This window comes from Schistocerca gregaria, chromosome 3 (genome assembly GCF_023897955.1).
Source record: "Schistocerca gregaria isolate iqSchGreg1 chromosome 3, iqSchGreg1.2, whole genome shotgun sequence".
In the NCBI taxonomy this organism is placed as follows: domain Eukaryota; kingdom Metazoa; phylum Arthropoda; class Insecta; order Orthoptera; family Acrididae; genus Schistocerca; species Schistocerca gregaria.
Window position 1 is genome coordinate 127,604,313 of NC_064922.1, and position 16,235 is coordinate 127,620,547.

The 16,235-nt window shown below is 41.8% G+C and overlaps 1 protein-coding gene across 2 annotated transcripts in view; it reads right to left on the bottom strand.

Annotated features, from left to right (window-relative positions):
* LOC126356264 (uncharacterized) overlaps nucleotides 1-16,235 on the bottom strand; it is a 241,031-nt gene that overhangs the window by 40,670 nt on the left and 184,126 nt on the right. For both annotated transcript variants that reach the window (XM_050007106.1, XM_050007105.1), the window contains one exon: nucleotides 9,144-9,427. The gene's annotated coding sequence lies outside the window, so the exon portion shown is untranslated. The remainder of the gene's footprint in view (nucleotides 1-9,143; nucleotides 9,428-16,235) is intronic.

The following is a 16,235-nucleotide window of genomic DNA, read 5'->3' on the forward strand; positions in this document are numbered from 1 at the left end:
CTGGTAGCCTGAATGGTCCTGCTGAGACCAAGTTGTTGTGCATACTGGCTGCATAGCCCCTGAACAACCAGTTGTGTGGATGCTGGCAAGATCAGTTCTCATGACACCCTCAGTTGCTCACCATAAGTCAATTGTGCTAGTGAGTATCAAATGTTCTCCTTCGCTATCATTCTCAACCCACACAGAAACAGGGCTAATGCTTCTGACCATGATGATGAACTGGACATTAGAGCTGTTTTGACCATATTGTGAAACCACTCTACCATTAAATTGCTGGCTGCTTGGTAGCTTATAGTGCAGATGTGATTGCAGCTGCCCAGTAGGAGAAATTCACTGAAAAGTTCGCTTTCAAATTGTTTTATGTAACCTGGGGTTATGTGTGACAGAATGCCAAACCTGGGGAACCAAATCTGCAGCAACACCCTCACAACTGTTTTGGCAGATGTACCTCGAATCACAATGACCTCTGGCCACTTGGTAAAATACTTGATGATTGTTAGCAAATAACATTGTCCCACAGAATATGGTAGTGACCCCAGAATGTCCAAATGTATATGCATAAATCTAGCCAATGGCACTGGGAAGTGAGCAACAGACACGGAGATATGCCTGCTGATTTGATTACACTGGCATGTCAAACATCTATGCACCCATGTTGACAATCTTTCTGCACTCCCGACCACAAGATTTTGGCAGAGACTAACTTGGCTGTCACTTAAGGCTCCTGGGTGTGGGGCTAAATTACACAGAGTGACAAAAACTTCATGATGGTATTGCTCTGGTATGTAGGGTTCCTGGTTCCTCTCTTGCTACATCACACCAAAAATTGTCCACCCCTGGTAGCTAAGCAGTCAGCACAACAGAATGTCAATCCTAAGGGCTCAAGTTCGATTCCCAGCTAGGTCAGAGATTTTCTCCACTCAGGTGCTGGGTGTTGTGTTGCCCTCATCATCATCATTTCATCCCCAACGGCGCCCAAGTCGCCTAAGTGGCATCAAATTGAAAGACTTGCACCCGGCAAATGGTCTATCCAACAGGAGGCCCTAGTCACACAACATTTACATTTTTATTTTACCAAATACCTAGTGGATTGTGGTCAGTAAGAACTGCAAAATGTCTCCCTTCAACCAACAGGTAGAAATTTTTAATTGCAAAATAAAATAAAAGCAACTCCTGATCCTTCACACTCTACTTTTGCTGTTGTCGAGTCAGATTCTTAGAGAAAAAGGCAAGTCACTGCCAGTTGTCCTCGACTTTCTGTTGTAGAGCTGCTCCCACAGCTGTTTGGCTTGCATCTACCATAAGCACCATGGGGAACACAATCTTGGGTGTCCCAGCAACATTGGCTATGATAAATGTTTCTTTATGTCCTGGAAAGCTGCTTCGGTGTGATATGATGATGTTTGGTCTGTGAGGCACTCAACTGTGCGGTTATCAGCGCATGTAGAAATTCCCAATCTTTACACAGCCCCATCTGGCCACTTTTGTGAATAATGATGAAATGATACAGACAACAAGAACACCCAGTCCCTGAGTGGAGAAAATCTTTGACCTGGACAGGAATCAAACACAGGATCCCGCGATTCAGAGGCAGCAACACTAGCCACTGGACCACGAGCTGGGGCCAGCTGCTTCTATCTTATGATTCCGTGCAGTATTCTCGCTGATGTTTAATGCTGTGATCGGCCCTTGGATGCAAGCTAGGTGAGGCAGGGGATGTTGATAATAATTCAGCATATCTAAGAATCTCCAAAGGCCTTGTAAGTTTTGGGAAGAAGCATCTGTCATACTGCTTCAACACACTTGGGCAATGGTGACAGTCCTGCTGGTGAGACCAAGTATCCCAAGAATTTAATCTCAGGTTATCCCAATGCATACTTTTGATATGTTAATAATTATGCTTATTCTCGCATGCAGCTGAAAAGCTGCCACAAGCATATGGCATTCTGTTCTACTGAAGCATAAAACATGAGACTGTCATCCATGTAGCAAAAAACGAATGGTAATTTTCTTTCTAAGCACTCCATGCATGAGCCAACAGTATACCTGAGGCCAAATGGCATAAAATGTTACTCGTACAAGCTGAATGTTGTGTTAACTGCTGTTTCTTTTTATGTTAGTTGCTGTGCAAATATGACTTAGCACAATGTATCACATTGAATATTTTGTTACTGCTGGTGGTGCTGTTAAAATCCATTACACTGAGTGCAGTCTAGAAGACTGGCATTGTGCATCAGTTAAGCACCCTATAATCTCTACATATCCTCCAGGAAAAATCCTTTTTATGAACCATGTGGATTGAGAAGACTCACTGATTACCCAATCTAGTCACGATACCTGCTTTCAGCAGCTGGTTAAACTCTGCTTGTTCTCAAGTAGTTTCTCGGGGGGAATGCAACAAGTTGATCCCATGTCATGGATTTGATGCTGAGTCTAGTGTGAGCATTGCCTGTTGGCATTGAAGGAGAATGCAGGAAAGTCTAGCAGTAGATTATGAGGAAATGGCTCCTCAGGTAACACTATGATAGTGCCAACAGCACACAAATCTTTATGACTTTCAGTGTCCTTCTTGCCTGATGCACCTGTGTGTGCTTCATGTTCTGGGTATGCAAATGAATCAATATACTCTGGCACAGATAATGCGGTAGAGATGCCGAAAGTCTCCGTACGGAAAGGCACAGACATATTGCACTGCATTTGATCAGATGCAGAAGATGTGGCAGGCAATATCCTTTCTGCAGGTACTGGTATTAATCAGCATTTGACCAGGTTGGGTATAAGTCAGTAATGACGTAATAGGTCCACTCTGCAATCACGAAAATCCATGTCAAGTGAAAGTTTGAATCTAGGTGTAATAATAAGTGGTTTTCACTGTAGGTAATTATTCTGGAGTCGTTTGCCACAATAAGAACAGGTCACAATTTTGGCATCAGTGTTTCATCAGTACCACTTGGACAGACACCAATTTCTCAACCTGTATCAGTAAGAAATTCTTCATCTGGTGACTGGTCTTGTATGAAGAATCAGTGTGATTGGTTGACTGCTGACAGTGTGGTATGCCTCTGAAATTTAAGTAACTGCAGGGTTGAATGCATTGACAGACTAAGTTGCCGAAACACCTATGGTATCAGCACCATCATTCCAGCAAGTCTTGTTGGTTGGCACTTTTCCCCTTTTCCCAATTGTGACTTCAGACCTCCTGTAGGTTTGTGGCTGCCTGTAGCTGTGCTAGCAGCTTCATGATGCATTCATCCGATGCATGCTGTTGATGAGAAGTATTTGTGCGAGTTATAGAACAAGTGACATGATCTTCTATTTCGTTGCCTGTTTTTGCATCCTTGTTCTGACTGTTGCTGTTTTTTGCACTGACAGACCTCACTTAAGTTGTTTGCAATAAGTCTGCCTTCTTTTCAAATTCTTATAATGGCATGTCTGTTTGTGCCACAACATTTGGATGGTGGCTGAAAGTTTTTGAAGCCATAATACACATAAAGACTGTTCAAGTAGAAGTTCTGGGGCTGCAATACGTAGAGCTTTGAGCATTGTGATGGAATTTTATTCGCCATGTTTTCCTCTGCATTTTTTTTTTTTTTTTTTTTTTTTTTTGTAGTTGCCACTTTAATGACAATGTGTAGCACTGTATGAGAGCTTCCTTCTTGTTGGCTTCGCTTACGCTCACGTTGGACATACTGAACAGTCCTCCTTGCTGGATGGCTGCAGTGTTTTCATGGCAGAGTTGGTAGTCACCTACCATGCTCCTTCATCATCTGCAGTGACTCCTTAAGCAGCCTACAAGCTCTCTACTGGTGCTTCCCTTGATATGCTTTGGTAATGACCAACCAGGAGTCTGTTTATATCCTTGGCAACAGTGGACATTCAGTGACCTTCATTTGGACTTGAGGACATGCTGGAATACTGGGCAAATAACTTGCTGACACCCTGGCCAAACAGGCTACTGGTAAACCAACTCTGGAGATTAGCCTGCCACGATCTGGGATACTGAATGGCACACCCCCAGTACACCAAGTAAACTATGTGTTATCAAGGAGACAACAAATGTGTGGCAGTCACCCATGCAAGCCACTCACAGGGACTCTGTTGTCCTTTGCCGGCTCCACATTGGCCGAACTTGGCTAACACATGGTCACCTCCTCTGTCGTGAGGACCCACCTCGGCGTCACTGTGATTCTCATATGGCTTTCGTCCACATCTTGTTGGACTGCGCAATATTAGCTGCTCTGCAGCGGACTTTTATCCTACCCAGCACTCTGCCAACAGTGTTGGGTAACGATGCCTCATCGGATGATTTCGCTTTATGTTTTATTCATGAGGTGGGTTTCTATCACACACTCTAAGGGTTGGAGTCTGGCCTCCTCTCCCAGACCTCCATCCTCCCTCCATTTTACCTCTTCATTGCTCTTTCTTTGCATTTGGTTTGCCTTGTTGTTTGCACTTTCCCTGTGTGTGTTCACCTTGTCTTGTCTTTTAGGCTGGAGATTTTAGTGTGTTGCAGAGTGGCTGGCTCATCCTTTTTTATTCTTGTGATCAGCCAGTCCAGACCATCTGCTATATGACTTTAATACTTGCTTGTACTTTTTCTTTTAGTGTACGTTTTTTCCTTTTGGTTTGCTTCTTTCGTTTTCTCTTTCAGTGAGGTTCCCCATTAGTTTTACCACATTTTACATTCCCCAAATACTTTTGGGAATTGTTTTATCTTGAGATTTGTTTGCATGAGGAAAAAGGGACTGATAGCCCTGTAGTTTGGTCCCTTCATACCACCAACCAACTAACCAACCAGATGTGAAAGTGCAATAAGTCTACCAATGTTATCATACACTGTTGAAATCTGCATTCGGTGTGCATAAACCAAAGCTGAGGCTGCATTGGCCAGAGCATAGAGAGCTTAACATTTCCATATTTTATGCATGTACTCCCATCTTGTATACTTACATCTATCATGCCTTTCTGCAGCAAATTAAAAGTCATGGATGGTGATCCTGGGTCTAGTGGTAAACCTCGTCCCATTCTGATTCCAGTTTCCGGTGCTTGTGTCAATGAATCCATTATTTCTAATGATATATTCCACTATTGTGCTTTGCTTTACTTTTCCTTTTGGGGATACCACTATGGGAACTCAAGGTTACCCCTTGTCCATAATAAATACTTCTATTGCTCAGTTATTCACTAATAACTTTATTATGCTCAGACAGTATAAAATAACTGAATGCAGAAAAACAACTGTAAATAATAATAGTCATTATGCAGACTGTGGTTGCTAAACCTACGGAGCAAGAACCAACTTCTTTCTCCAACTTTTTTATTGAGGAACTACAATAAACCACCAACAGTAACACACTCTTCAAAACCAAAAAGCAATACGGATCCCTTCTGTGGATCAAGCAAATAACAACTAATTCCTATAGTCAGAGTTCCCTTTGACTCTATACATGTACAACTGTCCCACACTGAAGTCAGCTTTTAGCAGCTGGTAGATAGCCTAACACGACGGAAGCGATGTCTCACCATCGCTGCAGAAGAGAGGATGGTCGAGGTGGCACACCACTGGACAAGCTGATCTTCTCTGCTCTCAGAAAGTCAAGAACTGCCTGCTGAATGGCCGGTTGCCAGCTTATCTAGCCACAGGTGGAGGGGTATTTCCAGGACTATTTGTGCACACGTTATCACCAGGAAATAGTTCGCTGGTTGTCACGCCGCTTTCCTCTGCTGCTGGTTGATACCCTCTGATGGACGCTGGCTGTTCCTACGTGTTTGTTGTCAACTGTGGTACTTGCTTGTAAACCCTCTTGCAGCGGATTTGGCAACCCACATCGTTGGTCTGTGTGCGGAGCTGCCACTGCAGTAGGCATCTGTGGTGACTGCACCAGGGGCAAAGATGCTTTTTTTGGTCTGCACTGGTTTCGTTCACTTATTGTGGTGAACTGTATTGGTAGTGTCACCATGTATCCCTTCCAGATGACCAAAGATGGTTGTTAGTTAGATGCTTGTAGTCATTTGTTTATTCATAGAACAGTTACAAAATTATATAAAACATGTCTTCTTAATTGAAAAAAGGATACAATTTTTTTCCATAATTAACTTATTCATGCAGGCAATAGTATTATCTTTTAGAGCATTCATTTGTATCATGTCAGTGTCCACACACACACACACACACACACACACACACACACACACACGCGCGCTCTCTCACTCATGCACCCAGTCACTCACTCACTCATGCACTCACTGACTCACTCACTCTCTGTCTCTCTCTCTCTCTGTCTCTGTCTCTCTCTCTCTCTCTCTCTCTCTCTCTCTCTCTCTCTCTCTCAGCTGGCATCAGGACCTTAAGGATATTTCTGTCATCTGTCAGTCAACTGAATTCTTTGTGTTACTCCTACAGCCAATCTAAAAAAGCTGAGCCTGACCCTCCCCACAATAAAACAAAAAAAATGCCAAATTCAAGAAAATGGAAAGACCCTGGTCATATGATTTTAGAGTGTAATTCATTAAACTATGAGAGTTCTTCATTATTAAATAATGCTCTCAACTCTCTGTTGTATACACTGAAATTAGTAATCTGGTATATGACTACAAACTAACTGTAATTAATACATCAATTATTGTTGAATTTTTGTGGATTACATTGGTCTCCTGATTGAATAAAGCTTAATAAAGAATCACACATCAAAAAACAAAGATGATGTGACAAACATACACAAAATTCGAGCTTTCGCAACCGGCGGTTGCTTCGTCAGGAAAGAGGGAAGGAGAGGGAAAGATGAAAGGATGTGGGTTTTAAGGGAGAGGGTAAGGAGTCATTCCAATCCCGGGAGCGGAAAGACTTACCTTAGGGGGTACCACAAAACCCAATTCAGTAGTTAACCTTTCCTCCAAACCTCTCTCCCAATCCGAAACCTCTGTCCTATCCAAAGGCCACACCTTCACACCTTCAGCCCCACTCCCAGATTCATGAAATCCTCCCCACTCCACTAAAAGTGTCTTTCCGCCGTCCACCTAACCTTCGTAACCTCTTAGTTCATCCCTATGAAATTCCCAAACCACCTTCCCAACCCTCTGGCTCCTACCCTTATAACTGCCCCTGGGCCCCCAGTGTAAAACCTGTCCCATGCACCCTCCCACCACCACCTACTCCAGTCCTGTAACCCGGAAGGTGTACACGATCAAAGGCAGAGCCACGTGTGAAAGCAACCATGTGATTTACCAACTGACCTGCCTACACTGTGAAGCTTTATATGTGGGAATGACCAGCAACAAACTGTCCATTCGCATGAATGGACACAGGCAGACAGTGTTTGTTGGTAATGAGGATCACCCTGTGCTTAAACATCCTTGGTGCACGGCCAGCACATCTTGGCACAGTGTTACACTGTCCGAGTTGTCTGGATACTTCCCACTAACACCAACCTGTCAGAACTCCGGAGATGGGAACTCGCCCTTCACTATATCCTCTCTTCTCAATATCCGGAAGGCATCAACCTCCGCTAATTTCAAGTTGCCGCCACTCATACCTCACCTGTCTTTCAACAATTTCTTTGCATCTGTACTTCCGCCTCGACTGACATCTCTGCCCAAACTCGTTGCCTTTACAAATGTCTGCTTGTGTCGGTGTATGTGCAGATGGATATGTGTGTGTGTGTGCGAGTGTATACCATCCTTTTTTCCCCCTAAGGTAAGTCTTTCCACTCCCGGGATTGGAATGACTCCTTACCCTCTCCCTTAAAACCCACATCCTTTCATCTGTCCCTCTCCTTCCCTCTTTCCTGACGAAGCAACCGCCGGTTGCGAAAGCTCGAATTTTGTGTATGTTTGTGTTTGTTTGTGTGTCTATCGACCTGCCAGCGCTTTTTTTTGGTAAGACACATCATCTTTGTTTCTAGATATATTTTTCCCATGTGGAATGTTTCCCTCTATTACATTCATATCATAAATAAAGAATCATTTTGAAAGAAAAGTATCTTTGCATCTTTATCATCATTATCTCTTTTTCACATATCCAGTTATGTCCTCAGAATGTAGGTTGTAGAATACCATTACTGAAATGAAGCAACAAGGGTGAAAATGAACAGAGTGAGAACTCTCCTATATAATGACAACTTGAGTATTAAAGTACATCAACAAATGGTGGTTCTCCATCACCCTTCAGAGGATTCCAGTGCTCTTTATGTGTGTACTTCACAGCACATAAAACATTCTGTAATGTAATAACAACTTGACAGATTGAGTCATTTAATCAAGGTAGACTTTGTCATCCAAGTTTCAGAACAATGCAATAACAACCAACAGTAAGCTTTTACCATTTGTTGGTGTACTTCCACTTGCCGTGTAGCCAACAAGAATTTTCACTCCATGAATTTAGATCATCAAATAATTTTTAGGAGTTGCTAATCGACTACTTTTCAATTTTCTTTTGAATTTGTAGGGAATCCCAATTTATTGCTTTATATTAAAAGGCAGTTTGTTGAATAACTCCAATCCTACTCCTTTAAGGAGACAAAATCTACATGAAAGTCATTTGTGTGCCTTGTAGTGTGATTATGGAAATTGCAGTTCGGCTTAAGTTAACATTTGCTGTCAGAAAAAAAATTTAAAAATGGGAAAATTAAAGGGTAGATACACTGGTATTGGAATGTAGGTGTAAGAATTACAAAGTCTTTAAAGAGATTTCGGCAGTTATCTACTTGGTTCAACATTCTTACTGTTTGGATACAAAGTGGAGAGAACAGTAAACAACATAAATCCTTGACAGACATCTAAACGGAAGGTGTGCCACTGTCTAAACAAAATTTTGACAGTTTGTCTCTCACAGAGGCTACAGATTATATTTATATTTTTGCATCAATATTGCTTGTACTGCACTTTGTCAAAAACTACAATATGTAATTTTTTCAACTAAAGTACGACGACAAGGATGTGAAATAATAATATTTCGATCAATTTCGATCAATATTTTGAAACCAAACTAGTGACGATGAGAAAATTTATAACCAATAGTTAGATAAGAATAACAAAACACATTTATCAGGAAAATTAGAATTCACAGTCTAAAGGAAATTGTTTAATGAATATGTTAACACATTTGATGCCTGTCATAATAAATACTTGCCAATTTAAAAAATTACCTTTGTGTGTAAGAACAATGTGCGGTCATTTCTCACTATGAGTCTTACTCGACAACTGGCAGTTTTGTTTCTCTCTCCTGATGAGTTCTGACAGTTGTAGCATGGACCCCAATCACTCCATTCCAGCTGTACCTGCAGCTCCAATTTTTCGTTGTTTTTTGACACTCTTTCAGTCTCCAGATAGGATTCAAGAAGACTGTTCACTGGTGTCACATAAGTCTCTTGAAATGAAACAAGGGATGAAATATTCCCAATTACTCGTGACACATTTCTTTCAAATTCCACTGCAAATAAAAAAAGATAAGCTCACAGAGAGAAAAATGTTTTACATTACCAGTTTAATGCAGGGTAGTTGATCACAGGTGTTACACAAGTAAAATGATACTTTAAACCTCTGAAATAATAATTATTTTACAGTTTATATTAGGTAATATTGAAATCTTTTATTAATCAAAAGATAACATATACATGAAGCATACTATCCTATGTGAGAACCCGGACAGGTAATCATGTTGCTACAAATGTTAATATATGTGTGCAGCTATCGAAGTATTTATGCACTGTGCTGAGAAAATAATTTGAGAATTTGTCATAAAACCAGTTGGAGCAATTCAATGAGCTTCCATTGACAGTGCCAAGCACAATCTAATGTTCACAGGTTAGTACTGTTACACAGTGAAAGACATTTTATATAAAAATATGAACATATATCATAAATCTCCATACAGATATATTTTTAAAGTGTTCAATGAAGATGTCCAAGTTGCACTGAGTTTGTTGTTGAACTGGGTGCTCTTAGTGGGGCCCTTTGCCATTTTATTCATACACATGTCAGTCACAGCACTCCCTCCCCCCCTTCCCCCCCGCCATTACCACATCTCGTAATCACGCCACAGAAAGGTACAAAACAGGAGGGCTGAAAAAACATAAACCACCTATCTTTTGATCACGTTCAAATTTTGTTGAATGGTTTTGAAATTTGTGCAAAATTTGTGGTTGTGCTACACTCTGAAGGAGTGTGGTCAAGTTCATTGACGTTGTTGCAGGCCGACGATGTCCTGAGAGAAGGGCTAAATTGTCCAGGGGTGTCAGCAGTGTCAGAGGTTGCCAAGAATGTCATCCTGTTGTTCATTGTACTGCAATCTGTTGTTTTCGATTGCAAAATGTGTGGGTATCAACGCCCCAATGGGAGGAGTGGTTTCATTGATGCCATTTGTCACCTGCAGTGGCTTTTTGTGTTGATTCTGAGTGGTGAAGTGTCTGAATGGGACTCACACTTTTGCACCATCACAGAGGAAAGTTGTGGGCACCTTTGAGCCAAATATCAAACTTCTGAGTCACAATGGGAGGCACTTTATTTTGTACAGCATTTATTACATCTATTTCACAAATTTAGTAAAGTTCTGGAATCATAATTCATAAATCCTATAGAGTTATATGACATTTTGATGACATTAAAAGAGGATATTGAGTCATGTACAGTAACAACAGTTAACCACGATTTTCCACTCTCCTGCTTCGCATTAACTATTAGTCCTATAGTTTTAAGTTTGTATTGGGGCATGTTGTCATGTTATCGGCGGAAAGTTGGCCAGGTGCAAGCAAGACTCTCGTACAGAGGGTTCCGTACAAACTTAATTACCTGTATAGACAGTTAATCCACTTGGGGAATCGAGGATATGGATGGTTTTTAGCTCTTATCAACACATACTGCCAGGATCCTAGGGATTCCAAGACTTTCGACAGTGCTTTAATTTCAAGTGGATAACAAATGGTGAAAGAAGTATTCTCCTAGTGTGATATAATTACAAATTAACGGTTTGCTGATTTTTTCACTTTACCTGTACTGTGACTCCATTCTTTTTGCTAAATTTCAAGATTCTACGTCAAGGGGAAGTATCCCATAGGTTTTGATGAGCGAGTTTGCGAGTATCAAAATATGTGGCCGTATCTTTTGATTACATTTATTTAGAAATTTAAAATTTCTGCATCATCAAAGGACTATAGATCTCAATATGTGCAATACATTTCAACTTGATATGTCTACCCAATCCTGAAAAAAAGTGGTTTCAGTGACAGACGGACTGACAGCCAGTCTGATAAGAAATGACAAAAAAAAAAAAAATTCCTATTGTACAATAGCAAATTAACCCTTTGGTTGAAATGTGAAACCTTGTTTCTCAGCAAATCTCATGATTCTAGGCCAATGGAAGTACGTAGTAGGTTTCGATGAGTGTGTTTAAGACTTTAAAAATATGTGACATAAATGGCCGTATCTTCTGATTGCACTGACTTACAAGATTCGCATTTCTCAGTCGCCAAAGGAACGTGGACCATAATATGTGACATAAATTTCAACTTGGTACGTGTCCCCGTTCTTGAGAAAAACGTTCTCTGAACAGACGGACGGGTGTTTAAGACTTTAAAAATATGTGACATAAATGGCCGTATCTTCTGATTGCACTGACTTACAAGATTCGCATTTCGCCAAAGGAACGTGGACCATAATATGTGACATAAATTTCAACTTGGTACGTGTCCCCGTTCTTGAGAAAAACGTTCTCTGAACAGACGGACGGGATGGAACCCTAAAAAAAAAGTAAAAACGGTCACCTTCGAAGGCCCATCGGTCAGGAAAAATGTTCAAATGTGTTTGAAATCTTATGGGACTTAACTGCTACGGTCATCAGTCCCTAAGCTTACACACTATTTAACCTAAATTATCCAAAGGACAAACACAAACACCCATGCCCGTGGGAGGACTCGAACCTCCGCCGAGACCAGCCGCACAGTCCGTGACTGCAACGCCTTGGACCGCTCGGCTAATCCCGCACAGCCCTTCGGCCAGGATTTTTAGTATGTTGTTAATGACACTCCCTGCTACCACTGTACAAATACTTGCGAGAACATGAATTACTTCCCTTTCTTTTGCTCTGTGAATGGACTTTCTCCGCGGATCTACTCTAGGAAAATACTTCTTTTCTCATTCGTTATCCACTTTTAAACTTGAAATTAAAGCAGTGTCGAAAGTCTTGGAATCCCTGGGATACTGGCAGTATGTGTCGAAAAGAGCTAAAAGTCATCCATATCGTCGATTCCCAGAGTGGATTAACTGTCTATATAGGTAATTAATTCTTAATACAAATCTGAAACATTACCGCCCGAGGGCTGTAATATTGCAAAATACTTTCCCACCGGGTGCCTTAATTATGTAACTAATGTTCCCCGTAAATTTCATGTTTCTTCAACCACACTGCACAAAAATTGAAAGTCGATTTCACCTCGTTAGGAAAATGTCACACAAAAACTATTCCTTCCATGTCTCTAGGATAAAGAGTGTGAAGTGGGCACTGGTTCTTAAATTGTACCACTTTGCATCCCCTGATACTACACTACTACCAGTTTTAGCCCCTTAAGTGATGTCGTGTGACTAGGGCCTCCCGTCGGGTACACAGTTCGCCGGGTGCAAGTCTTTCGATTTGACACCAGTTTGGCGACTTGCGCATCGATGTCGATGAAATGATGATGATTAGGACAACACAACACCCAGCCCTGTGCGGAGAAAATCTCCGAGCCAGCCGAGAATCGAACACTGGCCCTTAGGAATTACAGTTTGTCGCGCTGACCACTCAGCTACCGGGGGCGGACCCTGGAAGTGATGAATCTCGCAAAATCCTTTCTCAGGAGGCATTTATGATTAATAAGAATTATTCTCACTACATTTCAGGTTGTTAGAGACAATGGTTTTACTCTGGGTATCGACTGAGAGAGAAAGTTTGGTAAAACCCTTAGGGATTGAATTCTGAAAAATACCGTTTTAGCAGGCGCTACTTCACAAAATGAAAACTCCATAGGACTTCATCTTCCTAGAATTAGTGGCTGAAGTTGCACTTTGTTATGTCAGTCAGTCAGTCCTCCTTTTATATAGTGTCTCTCTTCTAAGAATCATCTGGCGTATTTTCTCTTGTGTTTTAGGAGATTTTTGCAATTTCATTTCTGCGTTGGGTAGCTGGAACCAACCTAAAGAAAAAAAAATGGTTCAAGTGGCTCTGAGCACTATGGGACTTAACATCCGAGGTCACCAGTCCCCTAGAACTTAGAACTACTTAAACCTAACGAACCTATGGACATCACACACATCCATGCCCGAGGCAGGATTCGAACCTGCGACCGTAGCGGTCGTGCGGTTCCAAACTGAAGCGCCTAGAACCTCTCGTCCGCAACCTAAAGGGAAAGTACTCATAAGTCTTTCATGTGGCAGCCATTGTCGGCAGAAAGCATCGGTTTGTATCCCGTTACAAGCATAATAATTTTTAAAGCGGGATTATGCGTGCCCGTTCAATAGAGTGGTTCCAGATTAGTGTAGTGCGATATTTGTTTTATCCATATCTATTAGCAGGGATAGTACAATAAGAACAACCAGTTTTGTTTGTTTTGTTTGTTTTGTTTTGCTTTCGGGCCCAAAACAGCCATGGTCATACGTGCCCATGTCAGAACTGTAGAACAAGAAGACAAAAAAAAAAGCATTTAAAAAAGGCTACACATTAAGCCCAATCGACGGGAGGAAAGACAGCTAAAAACAGGGACTTGTAGAAGGGTCCGTAAAGTACGTCATAGAGAAACGCAGGTACTGAACTAAAGACTAAATGTCTTTCGCCATATTACTACGACGGATAAAAAGTAAAACATGGTCGTCAGCCCGCGCGTCGTTCCCTGAAACGGCCGATAACTCAGACGGCAAACATAAATGAGAACGTAAGTAGTTAAAAAAAGGACATTCCGTCAGAAAATGGTTGGGGGAATGAGCACAAAGTGATGGGGGATCACCACTTAACAAAAGGCGATGACAAAAAAGACGGTGCCCAATATGCAACCTAGCTAAAATGATCTCCTCACGGCGAGAGGGCCGAAAGAAGGTCGTCCAAGCCACTGAGAGAGACTTAATTCCCCGGAGCTTGTTTCCATGAAGGAAGGACCAGTGCTGATGCCAAAGTGACACCAGCTGCTGACAGACGGCAATACAGAGACCATCGGAAGGAACGGAAGAGCTAGCGGGCCGAGGTACAAGGGCTGCAGCCTCGGCAGCAGCGTCAGCAGCCTCGTTTCCCGTCGCCAGACCGACGTGACGAGGAACCAATACCCCAGCAGCAACCAACACCGTCAAGGGCCGCGCTGAATGCTATCGCCAAGCACCAGCGCCACGGAGTCGCCGCTGTATTGCTCTGTATTCTTCACGTTTTATTGTCCCTGTTAACACATATCGATAAAACGCTATCGAACGAGACTAATTTGGAAGCGTTATATCGAATTGGTACGCAAAATTCAGGTTTAAAAATTATTTTATTTGTTATGGGAAACAAACCGGCGCTTTCTGTTGAGGCTGGGCATCGATGTGCAGTAACCAGATTTCGTCCAAAGCACTGGGCAAGTTCATTCGTTTGTTCGAAAGAGAACTCCAACACTGTCTGCCACTTTTCGGACAGTCGGCGATGACAGAATCGCAGCGCACGTCCTGGAATCTTTCTTAAACGATTTTACAGAGACTACTTTTTTAAAAAAATCATTTTTGATTTACTTGTAGCTCTGTACGTCAGGTTCATTACGATGTCCCCGTCATTTCTATAATGGTCATAATTTTTTTTATGTTTACGTGGGAGTAAGACACTGCGCGAAATTCCAAAAAGTTTGCAATGAAAAATAGAGATCGCTTTGACTTTGCGTATAGTGCCGCGTATTAAATTTAGATGAGATTTTGGCAAATGATTAACATAAAACTTGATGGCATAACGTTGCTCTCAATTTCGCTATTACATGTTCGTGACACACAAAAAAACACAACTTCACTGATGGCTCTGTCAAAAATCACGTGATGGCTGTACATAGTTAAAACTAGGACTGAGTATCTGGAAGGTTACACGAGGCTAAAAACACAGCGTTGCCATATCGCTCGCTCTATTGTCAGTCTACTTTTCTCACCAACCTCGTATTTATGCACAATGTAAGCTTCTTCTTTGTTCTGGTATTATAAAACCTAAATAACAATTCGTTTCCGGGTATTTGGTCTCTCTTGTGCTGGAACACTCATAGAAAAACTTAAGTCCTTGTGCTACCTTCTCAGTGTCTCGTAAATAGAAAGCTAACAACAAAATAAAAATTAAAAATATAGAAAAGCACACAGTGCTTTCTATAGCGTGAATGAGGCTGGCGAGAATTGTTTATAACTTGGCGATGTTAGCAGACGACGACGAAGTCCACAGTTTAAGCGCACGCAGTCTGCACCTCTGCACCATTCTCAGGATTTTAGAATTCTACGTTCTGCACAATCAGTCTCTTGTTAACGTCAGTGGCCCACTCTCGTAGTGGTTGGCAGCTGATGTATGTATTGGCGTGTGACGAGCGCCCACCACGAATAGTAAATTATGACAAAATTGTCGCTCATGTAAAACACAGCAACTATCTCAGCGTTATATTTTATGAAATAGTATTTTTCTGACTATGTCTGTACGCCGATAGTAATCCAGCATAACCATGATGTCAAACTTCATCGTTTATTCTGGCGGCCAGAAGTTTTTATCTAGGTACACAGTATTGCACAGAATTTATGGACTCATGAAAATACCAGGAGTGGTCGAGGTGAAAACAAGTGGCTCGGATTATTTTCTCAAGGCAAACTGTTGGCTTCTGAATGGACGTCTAACTATCTAGCGCCTGTACGTCCTTCACGAAAGCTGAGATTCCACTTATCGTCAAGGTTCCGGACAAGATAAAATACAGTTCAAACTCTTGACCAGCTAAGGAGTATCTCCGTTATTCAGGATCGTCATGTGGGCCGAGTGCAGTGCGTTTTGTGATTCGATAAAATCGTAGACGGAGACCAAGAGATGAATACACTAAGCAGATTCAGAAGGATGTAGGTTGCAGTAGATACTGGGAGATGAAGAAGCTTGCACAGGATAGAGTAGCATGGAGAGCTGCATCAAACCAGTCACAGGACTGAAGACCACCACCAAAACAACAACAGTCGGTGCGCTGTACAGTGCGTTTTCTCTTCGTTCTACATTCTGTAGACTCGCGGGAAAACGTTTTCATACA